This window comes from Myodes glareolus, chromosome 18 (assembly GCF_982192425.1).
Source record: "Myodes glareolus chromosome 18, mMyoGla1.1, whole genome shotgun sequence".
NCBI lineage: Eukaryota > Metazoa > Chordata > Mammalia > Rodentia > Cricetidae > Myodes > Myodes glareolus.
In genome coordinates, this window is record NC_142043.1 from 47,617,988 (window position 1) to 47,636,698 (window position 18,711).

The window sequence follows — 18,711 nt, forward strand, 5'->3', positions numbered from 1 at the left end:
GAAGGAGGCGTGTCGGGGGGTGTAGATCGAGGAACTGAGGGCGGGGCTGAGCTGGCGAAGCCAGAGGGTGGTCCCGGAAATCCGAAAACAGGAAGTGGGCGTGAAGGGTGGGGCCTTCAGAGTGCACTGGGCGGGACTTAGCTCAGAGGGACCGAATGAAAGTTAAGCTGGGTGTGGGTGACGATCGCTTTTGTTTGTAGTGTGGCGTGTAGGTGTCAACTAACAGTACTTTCCTGGTGCCTACTTCGGGTTCCCAGCTACAGCTAATAATTAAAAGTATAATTTTGGAGGGTACCGTGGATGGTTCAGCGGATAAAGAATGGTATTTGCCACCAAGCCGCCGACCTGAGTCCCATCTTCAGAAGCCACAAGGTTTGGAATGGGCCCCCCCCCCCCCCCCCGACTCTCACAAGTTGTTCTCTAGTCTTCTAGACGCAGGATGCATGGCTCAGCGGTTTAGAGCACTGGGTATCCGACCTCATCTTCTGACCTCTGCAACACACGCTCTTAATATACATACATACATACAGGTAAAGCACTCATCCAATAAAATAGAAGCAGGATGATTACGAGCTAGTATGCTACATAGCTAGTTTGAGGCCAGCCACGAATACAAGAGACTGCCTGAAAAAGTAATGAAAAGTGGGAGGTGAGGAGATAGGTTCACTTGTAATATTGCTTGCTGTGCAATCGTCAGGACTTGAGTTCAAACCCTATCATCCACATTAAAAAAATATTTTTTAATATTTATTAAATATACAATATTCCGTCTGCGTGTATGCCTGCACCAGCCCTCATCAAAAATGGTTGTGAGCCACCATGTGATTGCTGGGAATTGAACTCAGTACCTTTGGAAGAGCAGGCAATTCTCTTAACCTCTGAGCCATCTCTCCCAATAAGAGATTTTTTTTTTAAAGGCCAGACATGAGGCTGACAGTGGTGGTACATGCCTTTAATCCCAGCACTCAGGAGGCAGAGGCAGGCAGATCTATGAGTTTGAGGCCAGCCTGGTCTACCGAGTGAGTTCCAGACATGAAGTAACCCCCATGCTGTGGAGAGAAGAGGCCAGGAGTTACAGCTAGAACTCGCTGACTTCCATCCCGACTCAAAGCTCATTGAGATTCTGTCTCCAGCTGGAGTCATCTGGGAAAGGGAACTTCAACTGAGAAGGTGTCCTCATCAGATTGGGGCCTGCTGACAATCCTGTGGGGCATTTCTTGATTAATGATTTCTATGGGAGGGTCCAGACCACTGTGGCCGGTGCCACCTCTGTGTTCATGCTGTGCGAGATGGTACAAGGAAGCAGGCTAAGAGAGCCTGGGAGAGCAAGCCAGTAGGCAGCACTACTCCATGGCCTCTGCTTCACTTCCTGCCTCCAGTTCCTGCCTTGAATTCCTCCCCTGATTTTCATTTATGATGGACTATAAACTTTAAGGGGAAATAAGCCATTTCCTCCTCAAGTTGCCTTTGGTCATGACCTTTATTAAACAGTAAAAAGCAAAGTAATATACAAGGCAACAAGGGGGAGAATGGTGGACCTCAGAATTCTCCTTTGGGTTCAGAGCCCAAAGGAACATGTATGCTCATAACACACACACACACACACACACACACACACACTTGAAGTTTTTCTTGCCTGATAAGCCTCTCTGCCAACACAATAATTCAAATCAGACCAAATCAAACCAAATTAGAAAAAGCCCAGATTTAATGGATGCCAGCACTCCCTGGTGGCATTCCAGGCCCCCCTAGGAATGGAGATAGAGAAGGAAGATGGGGAAACCAATTGTTTGGTCTCTGGGAGGCAGTTTAAATAGCCTGTGGGAGTGGTCTTGACCCTCTATGGGGAGGGGTCACCGTTTGGCGGGCTTTCTTTGAGGTGGAGTCTGGATTTCGGCAACTCCTAGGGGAGGTGGCTTGGGGTAGAACTTTCCGCTCAAACATTCCAGACTCCTTGGGTATAGGGATGCCCAGGGGCTGGGGTGAAGCCTTAACCCAAACATTCCAGACTCTCTGGGTATAAGGATATCAGTGGTTGGGGTGAAGCTTCTAATCAAACAACCCTGTCTTAGGGTTTCTTGTTGTGGAATATTATTTTAGCTGGGCAAAGATGTGTTGCTTTTGTTTATGCTGCATTTGTTTAATTTTGTAAAAATGTGTTGCTCTTGTTTCACCTTGCCTGCCTAAGGCACTTGATTGGTCTAATAAAAAGCTTAACAGCCAATAGCTAGGCAAAAGAGGGATAGGCAAGACTAGCTAGCGGAGAGAATAAATAGGAGGAGAAATCTAGAAAATTAGAGGAGAGAAAGAATAGAGAATTAGGGAGATGCCAGGGCAAGAAACCAGGCAGCCAACAGCCAGCAGACACAAGGAGCAGTGAAAGTAAGATATACAGAAGGCAAGAAAAGTAAAAAGCCCTGACACAAAAGGTGGCTAAAAAGAAATGGGTTAAGTTAAAAGAGTTTGCCAGAAATGAGCCTAAGCTAAGTCAAGCATTCATAACTAATAAGAAGTCTCCATGTTATGATTTGGGAACTGGTTGGTGGCCTAAAAGAAAAAGCATGGTACATTTTGGCATTCTAACACGAGGCCTGAATTTTCACATAGGGCCTGAGAAAGTTAAAGAAGAGAGAGAGAGAGGAAAAAAGGATACCGTTCCTTTAAGAAGCTCTGCCATATAACAGAGCACTTACACAGCTAGTACATTAAGGAGAAACAAAAAGCTAAATAAAAATGCCTGCCACAGTGCAGGATACCCATTTCTCAGAGCTGAGGGGGCTTGAATGGAGTTCCTGGTCACACACCTCCAGACTGGGTCTGCAAGCTTAAGGCTGTGACCTTACAAATCCAGGCAGGGTGGAACCAGCTGCCAAGGCTGCAGCAGAGGACCCAACGGTAGCTTAGCAGTTTAAGATTTTGCTTGTGCAGACAGAAAAGGATAGAGATACACAGTAGAGACAGATCCAGATGGAAAAGGCCTCTAAACAGGTTACAGTATGTTTAAAATGTGCATAGGCTTAAGAAAGAAAAGAAAATGTATATTCAGTCATAGAAAAAAGTAAATAGTTTATAAATAATAATAATAATAAAATAAGCTATGTAGAGTTGGGAAATACTCAGGGCGTTTGGTTCTTGTGTACTATTGTGCTGTCTTTGAATTTTTTGTTGCTGATAAGCAAACAACAGCTTCTGGGAGACATGGGATTGTGAAAGGGATTGCTGAATTAAACCAGCCTATATACTTTAGGAATGCCTTAGCTTTAAAATGGAAATCAAAAAATGTATTGCTTTGGGGAAGAGGTTATGCTTTTATTTCCACAGCAAATGAAAGACTGTGGATTCATTCACATTTGATAGAGATCAATTTTGATTGAGGAAGACCCCCTGAAAATCCTGGCTACAGATATAAAGAACTAAACCTAGAAAAACTACAAGGCAGGTGATGTATATTTTACATGCTCAAACATAAAACAACAGCAAAAAAAATTATCTTTGACTGACTTGTGTGCAATGCATAGTTATACTTGTGTTAATGCAGGTATGTATATCACCTTTGACAGTCTGTGTGTTTTCAGAGCAAAGGAACTAGATACCAATGAAAATAAGTGATTCAAGTGACTCAGCATCTCAGAATGCCTCTGATGCAGTTTCCTAAGAGTTCTGCATCTAGAACAGCTTCACGGCTGGCTGAGATGATCCGGCCTCACAGGCTATTCTAGCCAGGACTGCAGATAAGCCTTGTGCTTTCCTTAAAACTTGACTATTATCTCAGTTTTCTCAGGTTCACTAGAGATTCCTTTGTCCACAGACAACAGAAGCAGTTTAGAGAATACAATGCTCACATTCCCAAGAGGTAGAGTGGGTGGTTTTGGTCATTTTTGGTGGGTTATAGATATTTATCATTATTTAGTGGAGATATAGGATAAAAGACAACTATTAACTTCAAATATTTTGTATTGTTATAGAGTTTAGTAGACAGGTGGTGGTGGCACACACCTTTAATCCCAACACTTGGGAGGCAGAGGCAGGCAGATCTCAGTGAGTTCAAAGCTAGCCTGGTCTACAGAGCAAGTTCTAGGACAGGCTCCAAAGCTACACAGGGAAACCCTGTCTCAAAAAAAAAAAATCAAGGGCTGGAGAGATGGCTCAGAGGTTAAGAGCACTAGTTGTTCATCCAGAGGTCCTGAGTTCAATTCTGAGCAACCATCTGTTGTCTCACAACCATCTATAATGGGATCTGATACCCTCTTCTGGTATGTAGTCATATGTATTTGTTATATAAATTTAAAGTTATTTTGTTATAGGTATATACAGTTTATCTTTCTACTCTCTTTTGGGATATTGTGCTTATGTAACTCATTTAAGAATGCAGATTAGCAGTTAGTCATCTATAATAATCAAACTTATAGTTGTGTTAGTTATGTTTTCAAGGTTAAACAGATATATTTTAGATAGATGGTCTTCAAACATTTCACAGACCTACAGAATATGACATTTTAGATGTTTAATAACCCAGGGCTTTTCATGACAGTGAGACATGTCTGCTCCTGGCAGCACTGATTTACTTCAGAGAAGATGATGGGCATTGAAAGACCTCCATATGGAGTTTGCTTTTATTATGGCAAAGTTAGTCATAGAGTAAAGAAACTCTTCTTGCCTTGCCTGACAGCTGACAGTATGCTGTACAAAGTGGACAAGCAGGATAGAAAGGGAAAAAAATGCTAAACTTTGCCAAAACAAGGCAGACAGTCCTTTAGAATTCCCACTTCATAGAAAAGTCTGACAGATACTCTAGGCCTATAGGACAAAGATTAGTTACCTCAAAATTGTAGGGGAACCTTGGATGACTGGCCAGGCAGTCAGATGCCTGTCAGTTCTTTAGTTTTGGAAGTGGCTTGCACTGTACTTCCTGTTCATTCAGGTACTATATCCTTCTGAGATCTTTGATGGAGTTGAAGACTAGATAGATACAGTTTCAGTTTTCCTTAGTTATGATAGAAAGTATATTAGATACTGAGTTAGACTCATCAAGATAGAATAGATAATAAAGAGAATTCTCTGAATTTGCCAAATACAAATTGACTAGATATTGTAACTGTAATCCTTACTTGATAATTATTCTTACTATATGTAACTTTATTATGATGTTAAAGTTAAAACACTCTTTTTTAAGACAAAAAGGGGAAAATATTGTGAAATATTATTTTACAATTTCTATTGCTGTGAAAAGACACCATGACCATGACAACTCTTATAAAGGAAAACGTTTGGGTGGTTTACAGTTTCAAAGGTTTAGTTCATTATCATCACAGTGGGGCATGGTGCTGGAGAAGGAACTGAGTGAAGAAGGAGCTATATCTTGATCCCAAAGGCAACAGGAAGTGATCTGGGTGTCACACTGAGTGAAGCTTGAGCAAAGGAGACCTTGAAGCCTGCCCCCATAATAATACACTTCTCCTAACAATGCCACACCCTATGAGTTTATGGGTGCTAATGACATCCAAACTACCCCACACCTCAAAACCAAAGTAAAGACAAAAAGAGGAAGAGGGCTGGTAGGAATGTAACTCAGTGGATGAGTGTTTGCCAGGTGTGAAGACATGGGTTCAGTCTCCAGTACCACATAAAATTGGGTTTGGTAGCACACAACTGTAATCTCAGCACTGGGGAGGTAGAGGCAGGAGGATTCGAAGTTCAAGGTCATCCTTAGCTGCATAATGAGTTTGAGGCTAGCCTGAGATACAGGAAACCTTATCTCAAACCTAGTAAATTATAGAGAACCCCCAGAAGCTCTTGTTAGTGTGGATTACCAGTACTGCTAATTACCGCATTGCAAATTAAAACCATGACGGCTTTAACATTTCTGTTACTTCATTAAGCAATAACCCATTATATACTGCTTCATAGCAATTATAGTCATTGAAGCTGTAATTTTAATTTTTTGTTTTGTTTTGCTTTTTTCAAGACAGGGTTTTTCCTATGTAGCCCTGGCTCTCTTGGAATCCATTCTGTAGACCAGGCTAGCCTCCTTTTGCCTCTGCCCCCCAAGAGCTGGGACTAAAAGCATGTGCCACCATGCTTGACTTCGTAGTTCAAATTTTCATCGTAAAAAACCATTTTCCTAAGCTAAATAAACGTAGACCATTGATGTTGTTTTATTTTGGCAAAAACATTAGCACCCGACCAAAGAGACGCAGCTGGATTAGCATAGCTGTTTGTGTGCTCACCAGGGCAATGTCCTTTCATTAAGTGTATGACACAACTCAGCTTCCCACAGGCACGCACTGCAATTGAAGGTGTCTGACCCTCTAGACCACACTTTAAGTGCACAGTCAGAGAGTGATGGCGAGCCCCAGCACCCCATTCCCATTCTGCAAATGAGAAAAGTATGGTTAAGAAAGAAGAGGGGTTAGCCTGAGGATGGGGAGGGGCTAGCCTAAGGAGTGGGAGGGGTTAGCCTGAGGAGTGAGAGGGGTTAGCCTGAGGAATGAGGGATCGAAGGAAGGGATCTCTAACCCTTTTCCAAAAGGCAGACAGGTGCTTAAGAAGAACAGAAAGACTTCGGGGTTTTGCTAAGGCATGGCGTGGGGCTGATTTCATGATGTTAGAAATTCAATGCAGGAAGAAGAGTTCTCTGCCAGCCCTGAAGTCTAGAAAGGCCCAGAACTGGGGAATGGAAAGGCTGAATTTAACCTTTGAAAAACCATTATGACTACTGGTGGGTCCGAAGGATGGGGAATTTTCAGTTGAAGGGGGGAGGAAAAGTTGAATGCTAGTTTTGAATTTCTGGAGGGCTAAGCAAGCATTTGGATTACAGAAAGAAAACCCAGCCCTCTTTGATCCATCTTTAATTATAGAGTCCCAGTATTCTGGAGACCAAAGGGAGAAAATAGCAGCGAAAGGTAGACACAGAGGAAGTAGGGCGGGATCAAATGAGATGAATGAAGCCCAAATTGCAGATCTCTGCCTTTTGTTTATGCTGTCAGTGGCTGAGCCATTTTATGTTCCCTCTAGCAGAGTATAACGCTTTTGTTTCTAACTAAGCAAAACACTTTGTTTAGTTCTTTGCTAACATTTATTGTGCCTGTCTTTTGATTTTAGCCACCCTAGACAGCAAAGTGATAGCTCATTGAACGTTTGATTTGTGTTGCCATAACGGTTCATTATGAATGTTGAGCAACTCTATATTCTTATTAGCTATTCTCTTTGGGGAAATGTCTGTACAAGTCACTTGTCCATTTTTCATTTGAGTTATTGGACTTAGTGAATCTTGAAAGCTCTTTATATATTCAGAACCTTGAAGCTTCACCAGATATAACACTAGTCTTAGTTAGGGTTTCTATTGCGGTGAAACACTCTGACCAAAAATCAAGTTGGGAGGAGAGGGTTTATTAGGCTCACACCTCAGCGTTGCTGGTCATCACTGAAGGAAGTCAGGACAGGAACCCAAACAAGGCAGGATCCTGGAGGCAGAGCTGATCCAGTGACCGTGGAGGAGTACTGTTTACTAGCTTGCTCCCCTGACTTGCTCAGCCCACCTTCTTATAGAACCCAAGACCACCTGCCCAGGGATGCCACCACCCAGCATGGGCTGGGCCCTCCCCCATTGATCACTAATTGAGAAAATGCCTTACAGTTAAATCTCAAAGAGGCTTTTCTTCAACTGAGTCTCTTTCCTCTCTGATGACCCTACCTTGTGTCAAGCTGAGACACGAAACCAGCCAGTACAACTGACCCCTTGTCAACTTGACACACAAGCACATCACTGTAAAGCCACACCCCTTCCTTTCTTATTCATTCCCAAGATCTCACATTAAGAACATAAATAACTTTAAAAATCCTAAGGTCTTTTTTTTTTTTTTTTTTTTTTTTTGCTAAACAGAGTTTCTCTGTGTAACAGCCCTGGCTATCTGGCTATCTTGGAACTCCCTCTGTAGACCAGGCTGGCCTCAAACTCACAGAGATCTGCCTGCCTCTGCCTTCTGAGTGCTGGGATTAAAGGTGTGCACCACCACTGCCTGGCAAGTCCCACAGTCTTTACAAATTCAAACATACTAAAATTTTAGTAACCAATCTTTTAAAATCCGAGGTCTTTCAGAAGTCAAAGTCTCTCAACTGTTGGATCCAGTTATATCTTCTTGGTTCAAGAGGGGAAAATCAGGGCATAGTCACAATCAAAGCAAAACAAAATTCCAGCTGTCCAATCTCTGCGATCCACTCAAGACCTTCTGGACTCCTACAAGGGCTCGGGGCTTTCCTCCTGCTCTGCCCTCTGCAGCACACACGGCTTGTGTTCTGGGCTCCAGCTGGCTCCACTCCACTGCTGATGCTGTTCTTGGCGGTCATCCCATGATGCTGGCATCTCCAAAATGCTGGGGTCTTCTGCAACTGGGTTGCACTTTCACCAATAGCCTCTCATAGGCTCTCCTCATGGTGCCAAGCCTCAACTTCTTTGCAAGACCCTTTCAGTCCTGGGCCTTCAACCACCACGGAGGGAGGCTGTGCCTTCACCAGGGGCCTCTCCTGGCCTCTCTCAGTGCCAAGCCTCAACTGCTCCCCTTGACCCCTCGTGTCTTCAAAACCATACCATCTGGATGATGCTTACACATTACCAAGTCTGGCTGCCAGCACGAGGCACAACTTTGATCACCTCTGGAACACAGCTTCTCTGTGCTCTCAGGAAACACTTCCCAGAAGATTTCACCCCAGTGACGTGGGTCTCTTCTTAATCACCACGAATTTCTTAGCCCCAGCTGCTAAGTATTCCAGCAAAGCAAATTTCACCTAAGTAGTTCCAGTATCTTGTTAACCGCAGCTGATTCTTCGGACCCAGCTAACCAGAACCTCAGAACCGTAACTCAAAATAACAAATGGCCCTGACAGAGTCTTTAAACTTCACTCTGAAATTGTGCAAGCCAGGTCTCCATCTTCTACACTGCTCTCAATGTTCTTGTCTTCCCGGCTCCCACAGAACACCCCTCTGAGCTCTCAACACTCAGTGGCTTTTCTAACCCAAAGTTCCAGGTCCTCCCACAATCCTCCCCAAAACATGGTCAGGGCTTTCACAGCAACACCGCCCCCCCCCCATGCTGGCACCAACTTGTCTTAGTTAGGGTTTCTTTTTTTAAAAAAAATATTTATTATGTATACAATATTCTGTCTGTGTGTATGCCTGCAGGCCAGAAGAGGGCACCAGACCCCATTACAGATGGTTGTGAGCCACCATGTGGTTGCTGGGAAATTGAACTCAGGACCTCTGGAAGAGCAGGCAGTGCTCTTAACCTCTGAGCCATCTCTCCAGTCCCTAGTTAGGGTTTCTATTGCTTCAATGAAACACCATGACCAAAAGCAGGTTGGGGAAAAAAGGGCTTATTAGGTTTACACCTCAGCACTGCTGCTCATCGCTGAGAAAAACTACAGACACACTGGGAGGGGCAGAGTGTGGCTCAGTGGTGGAGTGCTTACTAGCGTGAACTAGGTTGCCTGAGACACACTCCCAAGAATTCATCCATATTCCCAAGTGTCTATTTTTGGTTTCCGTGCTTGAGATCAAAGCTGGGACCTGGACAATATTTGGCAGGGGCTTTCCCATCCCACCTACTGCATCCAGTCCTGATACTTAGTCCTTGAAATGGTCCTCCGTTTTTTTTGTTTTTGTTTTTGTTTTTGTTTGTTTTTTTCTTGTTTGCTTATTTGACTGTAGCTTTAAGATGAGTCTTATTGCCTGGTGGTAGTGGCAGAGGCAGGCACTATGAGTTCACTCCAGCCTGGTCTACATAGTGTATTCCAGAGCTACATAATAAGAAAGACCCTGCCTCGAAAAACAAAACAAAACAAAACAGATGAATCTTCTTATGTATTCTGGGCTGGCTTTGAATTTGTAATTCTCCCACCTCTGACTCTAAAGCACTGAAATCACAGGCATGCTCGACCATGTCTGAGCAAAATTACCACCCAACTCTCAAAACAAGAAATCAGAAGAAAAACATATTTCCGTCCTTTCCTAGAGCCAGTCATAGACACGTAGGCAAGTCCCACTTGGCCTTAAATGTGCAGGATGAATAACATGTCCGAATGATGTTACCCTGACAGCTTGAGGTCAGGGACCCCACAACCACAGAACTCTCTAGATATGCGTCTGGTGTTTTGTCAAATTGCAGCATGGAAACCCTATCACCTGCAGGCACATGTACCGTGGAAGTTTTACATTTCATTCATATAACTAAAGTTTTGTTGACCAAAAGTGGCTGAGGTGTCCCCAAGGCAGTGGTTTGGCAGTTTGGCCTCCCCAAACTCACCCTTCACTCTGTGTCTGACTTCCCGAGGGCAGAGGCGATTCAGCCACCCACACCAGATCAGTATCACTGAAGGCTGATGGTCCCTCATCCTGGAAAACAATTTTCCACTTTACAAAGCACTTTTGCAAGCGTTATCTCGGGATCCACAGCCCTGTGATGGAGGCAGGCTGTTTACTATTCTTATCTATCTTTTACAGATGAAGAAACCCAGGCTCAAAGAGGTTGGTTACCTGACTTATTAAAGGAGGTGCAGGCACGGCCTGATGAGCTGGGCTAGGAGCTCTGGCTTCCATCAGATGGAAAATGCACTCCCTCCCTTTGCACCCTCCCTCTGCACTCCCTCCCTCTGCACCCTCTCTCTACACTTCCTCTGCACTCTGCCCTGCCTGCTGCTGGCCTGCATTCTTAAAGAGATCCTGGTGCCCCTGAGCATCTATCCCTCCACCTGCACCGTTGCAGAACTCACTGTACCTTGAGAAGTCAAGGACTGCTGAGAAGCCAATCATGATGTCACTGTATCTAGGCACTGAGGCACTGCATGGATTTCAGAGATCCTCTCTGACATCCTAGGAGCTGGAGGGTGCTAGTTTTAATGTCAATTTGAAGCAGCTTAGACTCATTTTGGAAAAGGAATCCTTAATTGAAAAAAAAAAAAGTGTCCACTAGCTTGACCTATGGGCAAGTCTGTAGTATATTTTTATTAAGTAGTGATTGATATGGGAGGGCTCAGTGCCACCCCTGAACAGGTGGCCCTAGGTGATGATATAAGAAGGCAAGCTGGCTGGGCAGTGGCAGCACATGCCTTTAATCCTAGTACTTGGGAGGCAGTGGCAGGCGGAACTCTTTGAGTTCGAGGTCAGCCTGGTCTACAAGAGCTAGTTCCAGGGCAGGCTCCAAAACTACAGAGAAACCCTGTCTCAAAAAACAAAAAACGAGAGAGAGAGAGAGAGAGAGAGAGAGAGAGAGAGAGAAAGAGAGAACACGCAAGCTGTAGCTAAGTAGTGGTGTGTATGCCTTTAATCCTAGCACTTAGGAGACAGAGGTAAGCTGGTCTACAGAGCTAGTTCCAGGACAGCCAGCGCTACACAGAGAAAGCCTGTTTGGAGCGAGTGGGGGAAGAAGCTGAGCGAATCCTGAGAAGTTAGCCAGTAAGGAGCACTCCTCCATAGCCTCTGTCAGCTTCTGCCTCCAGGTCCTTTGGTTTCTGCCCTGACTTCCCACATGGTGGACCACAAGCTGTAAGATGAAATTAAACCCTTTCCCCCACAAGTTACATTTGATCATGGTGTTTTAATAGACACCTAATTAAGACTAAGACTCCTCACCTGCCCTCCAGAATAGGAATTATCATTTCTGTTTTACCAAGGAGGAAGCAGTTCCAGATAACTAGCTTGCCAAAGTGACCTGGGTACTTCGAAAAATTATTTGTGCTCTCTCTCTCTCTCTCTCTCTCTCTCTGTCTCTCTCTCTCTCTCTCTCTCTGTGTGTGTGTAGACTAGAGGTCAATAGTGGGGCCTCTTCCTCAAAACTGATCTCTACCTTTCTTTTTTCTTTTCTTTTTTTTTTGTTGATGTTTCCATTGTAAATTTTCTTTTTTTTATTGTTACTATTAGTGCATGTATGTGTGTGCACATTTGAATCCCACAGCTTGCATGGAGAGGTCAGAAGATAACGCGGTGGCGTTATTTTCTCCCCTTCTACCTTCACGTGAGTTCTGGGGGTTGAACTCAGGTCACCGATCCTGCTGGCAAGTGCCTTTAGCAGCGGAGCCATCTCGTCAGCCTCTTCCTTCATCTTTGCAGAACCTGGAGCTTCCTGATTCAGCAAGGCTAGGTGGCCAAGGAGACCCAGGGACTCTCCAGTGCTGGGATTCCAAGGCTGCCCCGTGACAGCCGGCTTTTTGTGTGGGTTCTGGGAGGTTCCCCTCAGGTCTCCACGCTTGCACAGCACATGCTTCACTCTTTCTTTACTTTTTATTTATTTATTTATTTAATGCACATTGGCGTTGTCTTAGGGTTTTTATTGCTCTGAAGAAACATCATGACCATGACAACTCTTATAAAGAGAACATTTCTTTGGGTGGCTCACGTAGAGTTTCAGAGGCTCAGCCCATCATCATTGTGGCAGGAAGCATGGCGGTGTGCTGGCAGCTGTGGTGCTGGGGCTGAGAGTGCTACCTCTTACTGGCAACAGGAAGTCAATGGAAGGTCACACTAGTGAAACTTGAGAAAAGAGACCTCAGAGCCCGCCCTCGCAGTTACAAACTTCCTAATAGTGGCTCTCCCTTTGGGGCCATTTTTTTTCCCAAACCTCCATAGATGTTTTGCCTGCATGTATGTCTGTGAGAAGGTAGGGTGTCTGATCCCTCAGAACTGGAGTTACAAGACAGTTGTGAGCTACCACGTGTGTTGGGAATTGAACCCCGGGTCTGTGTGGAAGAGCAGCCCAGTGCTCTTAACCACTGAACCATCTCTCCAACCTGTTATATGCTTTTTTTGATGACATCATCTCCCCAGTCCTAAAAATTTCCCAGCGTTGTTGGGAATGGTTCATGGTGCCCAGGTGCTGGCTCCCTCACCAGCTGTTTGTATATTGACTATGAGCTGCAAGCCCAGAGTCTGAAAATTCTGGGGAGGAAAACCTGTTCTTTATGGAACATACTTCTGAGGATTCACGTCAGAGCCAGCAAGGGTTTGACTGACATCAAACAGATCCAGAAAGTTCCTAGAAGGTACCAAAGCTGTAGCGGAGTAGGCAGAGCCGCACTATGTCTGTCTGTCCCACAATGCCAAAGGAAACTGCTTTTCTCCCAGTATTCCTTTGGAGGTCTTGGCAGGTGGTGCTTACCATCTCTCATGACAGAAAATGGGGTGAGGGACAGGGGGTGTGTGTGGCTCATTTGGTAAAACACCTGCCGTGCGACCATGAGGACCTGAGTTCAGATTCTGCACACCTACCTAAGAGGGAAGGCTCTGATTCTGGCACTGGAGGAAGAGCTGAGGCAGGAGGATCTCTGGAGGTAGCTGACCCACTAGTCGAACCAGGTGGTGTGCTCCAGGTGCAGGGGAGACTCAGTCTCAAAAACTAGGTGGAGGGGCTGGAGAGGTGGCTCGGCAGTGAAGAGGACTTGTTGCTCTTCCAGAGGATCTGAGTTCAGTTTCCAGTACCCATGTCAGGCAGCTCACAACAGCATATAACTCTGTTTCAGGGGATTAACCATCTTCTAGACTCTGCTGGTAAACACACACACACACATAAATAAAAATTTAAAAACGGAAGCATCTTTGGCCTCCTCCAATACACTCCCCCCATACACATAGGCACATATCCACATGAGCATATACATTGTACATACATGGAAAGAAGGAAGCATAGAAGGAAGGAGGAAAGGGGTATAGCTTGCTTAAGGTTACATAACCCTAGTAATGGGGGTTCTTGAAGCCAATTTTGTATCTCCTGGCTACCAGGCAACCTGTCTCTCCTCTCTTTCTTTTTCTCCATCCTGGCATTTACTAGACGATTCTACAGACCCAACTCAGATTCTCCAGATCAATCGAAGCCCCAGGCCTGCAGGATGAAAGCAAGGTTAGAGCCCAGAGCAGCCACGTTGCATCTGCTGGAATGTGCTGGATATGAGAGATTCTGCTCCAACTGGAGAAATCACAGCACGGTTGGAATGGAAATGCACAGTCATCCAAACAGCGAGTATTGGGCCACACCCTGCTCCCGCCTCAGCCCACAGGCAGGGCACACTGTGTACTGAACCTTCTAGCCAAGGGCTGTGCTTGCCAAGTTGAGGCAAGGGTTGCTGTCCCAGGAACTTACGCCATCTCTTGGGTAGATCCCAAGGTTGTCAAGGGGAATAATGTACGGGTGGGCATAGTGGGGCTCAGAGTAGAAGACAGGCCAGACTATCAGGAATCTAATGCCCTGAGCAAGGTGTGGGCAAGCCACCTGGCTTTTTATTGATCCATCGAGTAATTTATTCTCACATATCCCCTCAACGGCAGTCCTGGCTCTAGGTTCAGTGCTGAATCAAGCTTACCCTCATGAGGCTCCCAGCTGGCTGTGGGGCCCATCTGCATCAACTTGCCTACTGGATGGTTCTGGATGGGGCCATTCATCTGTAGTGTCAGTGACTGGTAATGTATGTTGGGTCTGTCACCACCTTCTCTTCCATAACTCTCCATTTCTCTTGGAATTTTTGAGAAGCCTTGGGAAATGTGAAGGTCCTTGGGAAATGGCTCAGCAGTTAAGAGTACTTGTTGTTCACACCAAGGACCCAGGTTTGATTCTCAGCATCCATGGGACAGTTCACTGCTGCCTCTAACTCCAGTTTCAAAGGACGGATGCCCTCTTGTGGCCTCTATGTGTCTGCAGTACCCATTGCAGACACATGATGCACAGACAGACATGCAGGTAAAACACCAGTACACATAAATAAACCTTGAGAATAAAAAAGAAAAAGCCCGGTAGAGCGTCCTTCTCACCCACCTGCTCCCTCTCGCTTTCTACTTGCTGTCTGATAGTCATGTTTCTTCCTGGCACAGGGCCATTATACAGGCCTCTCTTTTTTCTTGGTTGTTCCTTTCTGTCAAACAGATATCCAGGTGAAGCTCAAGATCCCTCCTCCTGATGTCACACCCTTAGTGTGAGTGATGTGACGTCACACCCTCAGCCTTCTTCCTAACCAATAGAATACAGCAAAGGTGCAGGAGGCCGTTCCTGTCCTTAAGTTAGACTTTTTATGGTCAGTCCATACTCTGCTTACTGGCGGAGGGGGCATAGGTGTTCCCTTTATATCGTCCCTAAAAAAGTCGCACAACAAGCTCAGAAGCAGAGCATTCACCTAGAAAATGCTGTAGTCCCGGATCTGTGTCCAGTCCCTGCCCCCTGGTCACTGACTTGAAAGAAGGAAGCTGTCTGTTGAATGGAGTCCCAGCACTGTAGTAGCTCTGGCCTTATATCTTGCTTCAACATGGGGGGGGGGCGCTCTGAGCCAGGTTTGCCTGAATTCTGCTGTAGACTTTGAGCCGCATAAATTAGGGAGCTTGACAATCAGGGATGGGAGTTTTCAAACAAACGGCTGCTCTGAATCACCCATGATCCTCCAGGTCACTGGGACAAATTCATCTGATCACCAAATTTTAGCCATCAGAATATTTCTTTGGTCTTTACCTTCCTCATTTAGGGGTAAATAGATCTCTCTGACTTTCTCGGTCTCTCTGTCTTTGCCTGCCTGCCTACCTGCCTCCCTCCCTCTCTCCCTCTCTCTCCCCCCCCCTCCCTCTCTCTCTCTCTCTCTCTCTCACACACACACACACACACACACACACACACACACACACACACACAAGATCTCGTGTAGCCCCGACTAGTTTCTAACTCCCTCTGTGGCTGAGGCTGGCTTGTAACTCCAGATCCTGCGGCCTCCACCTCCTCAGTGCCAGGCTTGCAGGGATGACCACTATGGCTGTAGCTGGTTTTCTTGTTCGTTGGTTTTTGTTTTGGAGACAGGATTTTACTGGAGCACAGGTTGTCCTGGAAGCTCACAGTCCCGGGTCAGCTTTTGTAGCACTGGAATTTTAGGTGTGAGCCACCAAGCCCAGCCCAACAAATGTTTTTGTTTTTAATGTTTCCTCAAAAAATAAATAAATAAATAAATAAAAAATCCTGAAACAAGTTCAGCGGTAGAACATTTACCTAGCAAGAACAGGCTCTGGAGTTTGATGGAGGTATGTGTGGCACGAACCAAACCAACACAGCAAGGCGCTTGACTCCATGAGTTCTACATCTGCCAGGAGGTTTAATCCTGCCAACAACCAGAGTGAACATGGAACTCATCCCTCCTCAGTCAAGCCTCCTGACTGGCACCTTCCCCGATGCCCTGCAAAGGACCCTCTGTGCAGAAATAGCTGGAGTGTAAACTGCCTTGTGTTAAGTGCACTGCCCTCTCATCTTCCAAAAGCCGTGTGAACTTGGCCCTTCGCCCTATCGGTACCTATAGGTACCCATGCTCCTCTTTCTTTCTTCCTTGTTGCTACCCCATCTAGAGTCCTTTCCTGGGACAGCTCCAAGGTCCAGTGTTTCCTGGGCAGCTCTCAGGGCACAGGAGCCTGTCCCCAACATAACCAGTTCTAACTGTGTCACTGTTTATCCACCATCTAACCTGTCACCAAAAGTAGATCCTATGAGAGCAGGCTATGTGTTCTCTGCTCTGCACTGCTGGGGCCCAGCACAGTGACTGGCGTGTACAGCTACCCATCTTGTATCTTTCTCTTTTAAAATTACATCTATCTATCTATCTATCTATCTATCTATCTATCTATCTATCTATCTATCTATCTATCTGGAAGGAGATATTCATGCCATGGTAAATTCACATGGTACATGTGAAGTTCAAAGGACAGCATCTCTCTCTCTCTCTCTCTCTCTATATATATATATATATATATCTTTTTTCCTTCTACCTTGTGGGTCCAAGGATCAAATTTAGTCTTGGCAGCAAGAACCTTTACTCACTGAGCCATTTTGTCTACCCTTCTGTTCTGTTTTGAGACAGGTCTCACTGTGTATACATGGCTGGACTGGGACTTCCTATATAGATCAGGCTAGCCTCAACTCAGAGAAATCCACCCACCTCTGCCTCCAGAGTGCTGGGATTAAAGGTGCATGCCACCATACCTGCTCCAATGGCTGCTTTTGAGTAGATATGTATTTATCGCACGGGACATTCTGGGTGGGATGGGGTGGAGATTGACTAGGGGCGGTTAGAGCTAAAATGGTCTGAGGAGAGGCTAGACCAGGAATCCTCAGATTTGCCTTTACTGTGGCACAGGTGAACAAGTCAAGTGTGTATAGGGTCTCTTACGATCGTGAGAATTTGCTTTTGGTAGAGCAATGGCCCTGAGCCACCCCCGGGCTTGGCAGGAGTGCGATTCCATCAGAAATTCCAGGCTCTTTCCTCTAGCACAGGAACATCTTGTATTCGGATCTGCAGGCAATACACTTGGCAATCTCTCATGATTGCACCTTCAGGGTCAGAGGTCGGAAAACTTGGAGGGAGAAGGCAGGCTGCCGGGAGGAGGAGATAGTCCCTGTGTGGGACATCTTAATGAAGGCCCACAAGTCAGGCCAGGGGGCTATGCCTGCAGTCCTAGCCATTGGAAATGCTGAGGTTAGAGGCTGACTTAAGCCTAGAAGTTCCAGCCAGCCTAGACAAGAGGATGATGCCTAGAAAAAAAGGAGAGAGAGAGAAAAAAGAAAGTTCCAGGAAATGCCAGTATGTCAGAGTTCAGTGCGTGGGTTTGTGTGGACTAGCTTGTGTCTCTTCAAAACTATTGTTTGTGTGTGCTTGGTTGTAGGTGGGTGTACCTGTGTGTACACATGTGGTGACCACAGGTCAACCCTGGGTGCTTTTCTTAGCCCTCTACTTCTAGAGGCAAGGTCTTTTGTTTTGTTTTGTTTTGTTTTGTTTTTCGAGACAGGGTTTCTCTGTAACTTTGGAACCTGTCCTGGAACTCACTTTGTAGACCAGGCTGGCCTCGAACTCACAGAGATCCTCCTGCCTCTGCCTCCAGAGTGCTGGGATTAAAGGTGTGCACCATCACTGCCTGGCTAGAGTTAAGGTCTTTTCTTCATCCTGGAGCTTACTGATTTGGTGAGGATAACTAACCAACAAGTCCCAGCAATCTTTCTTGCTCTGCCTCCCCAGTATTGGGATTCAAGGCATGAGCCATGAATTCTAGGTGTCTTAGTTAGGATTTTCTTTCTTTCTTTTTTTAATATTTATTTATTTATTATGTATACAATATTCTTGTCTGTGTGTCTGCCTGCAGGCCAGAAGAGGGCATCAGATCTCATTTCAGATGGTTGTGAGCCACCATGTGGTTGCTGGGAATTGAACTCAGGACCTTTGGAAGAGCAGGCAATGCTCTTAACCGCTGAGCCATCTCTCCAGCCCCCAGGATTTTATTTCTTTGAAGAGATATCATGACCACAGCAACTCTTATAAAGGAAAACATTATTTTAAATAATTTATTTTTATTTTATGTACAATTGTGTTTTGCCTGCATGTATGTCTGTGTGAGGGTGTCAGATCTTGGAATTACAGATTGTTGGGAGCTGCCATATGGGTGCTGGGAACTGAACCAGGGTCCTCTGGAAGAGTATCGAGTGCTCCCAACTACTGAGCTATCTCTCCAGCCCCATAAAAGGAAACATTTAATTGAGGCTGGCTTACAGTTTCAGAGGTTCAGTCCATCATGGCAGGGAACATGGCAGTGCGCAGGAAGACACGGTGCTGGAGAAGGAGCCGAGAGCTCTGCATCTTGATCCACAGGCAGCAGAAGGAGTCTGCGTCCACACTGGGCATAATTTGAGCATATAAGACCTCAAAGCCTGCCCCCTTACC

The 18,711-nt window shown here is 45.5% G+C and overlaps 1 protein-coding gene across 3 annotated transcripts in view; it reads left to right on the top strand.

Moving 5' to 3' along the window:
• Positions 1-156: 156 nt before the first annotated feature.
• Positions 157-18,711, top strand: part of Lrrc20 (leucine rich repeat containing 20) — a 127,624-nt gene continuing 109,069 nt past the window's right edge. For all 3 annotated transcript variants that reach the window (XM_087898154.1, XM_087898155.1, XM_085679689.2), the window contains exon 1: positions 157-372. The gene's annotated coding sequence lies outside the window, so the exon portion shown is untranslated. The remainder of the gene's footprint in view (positions 373-18,711) is intronic.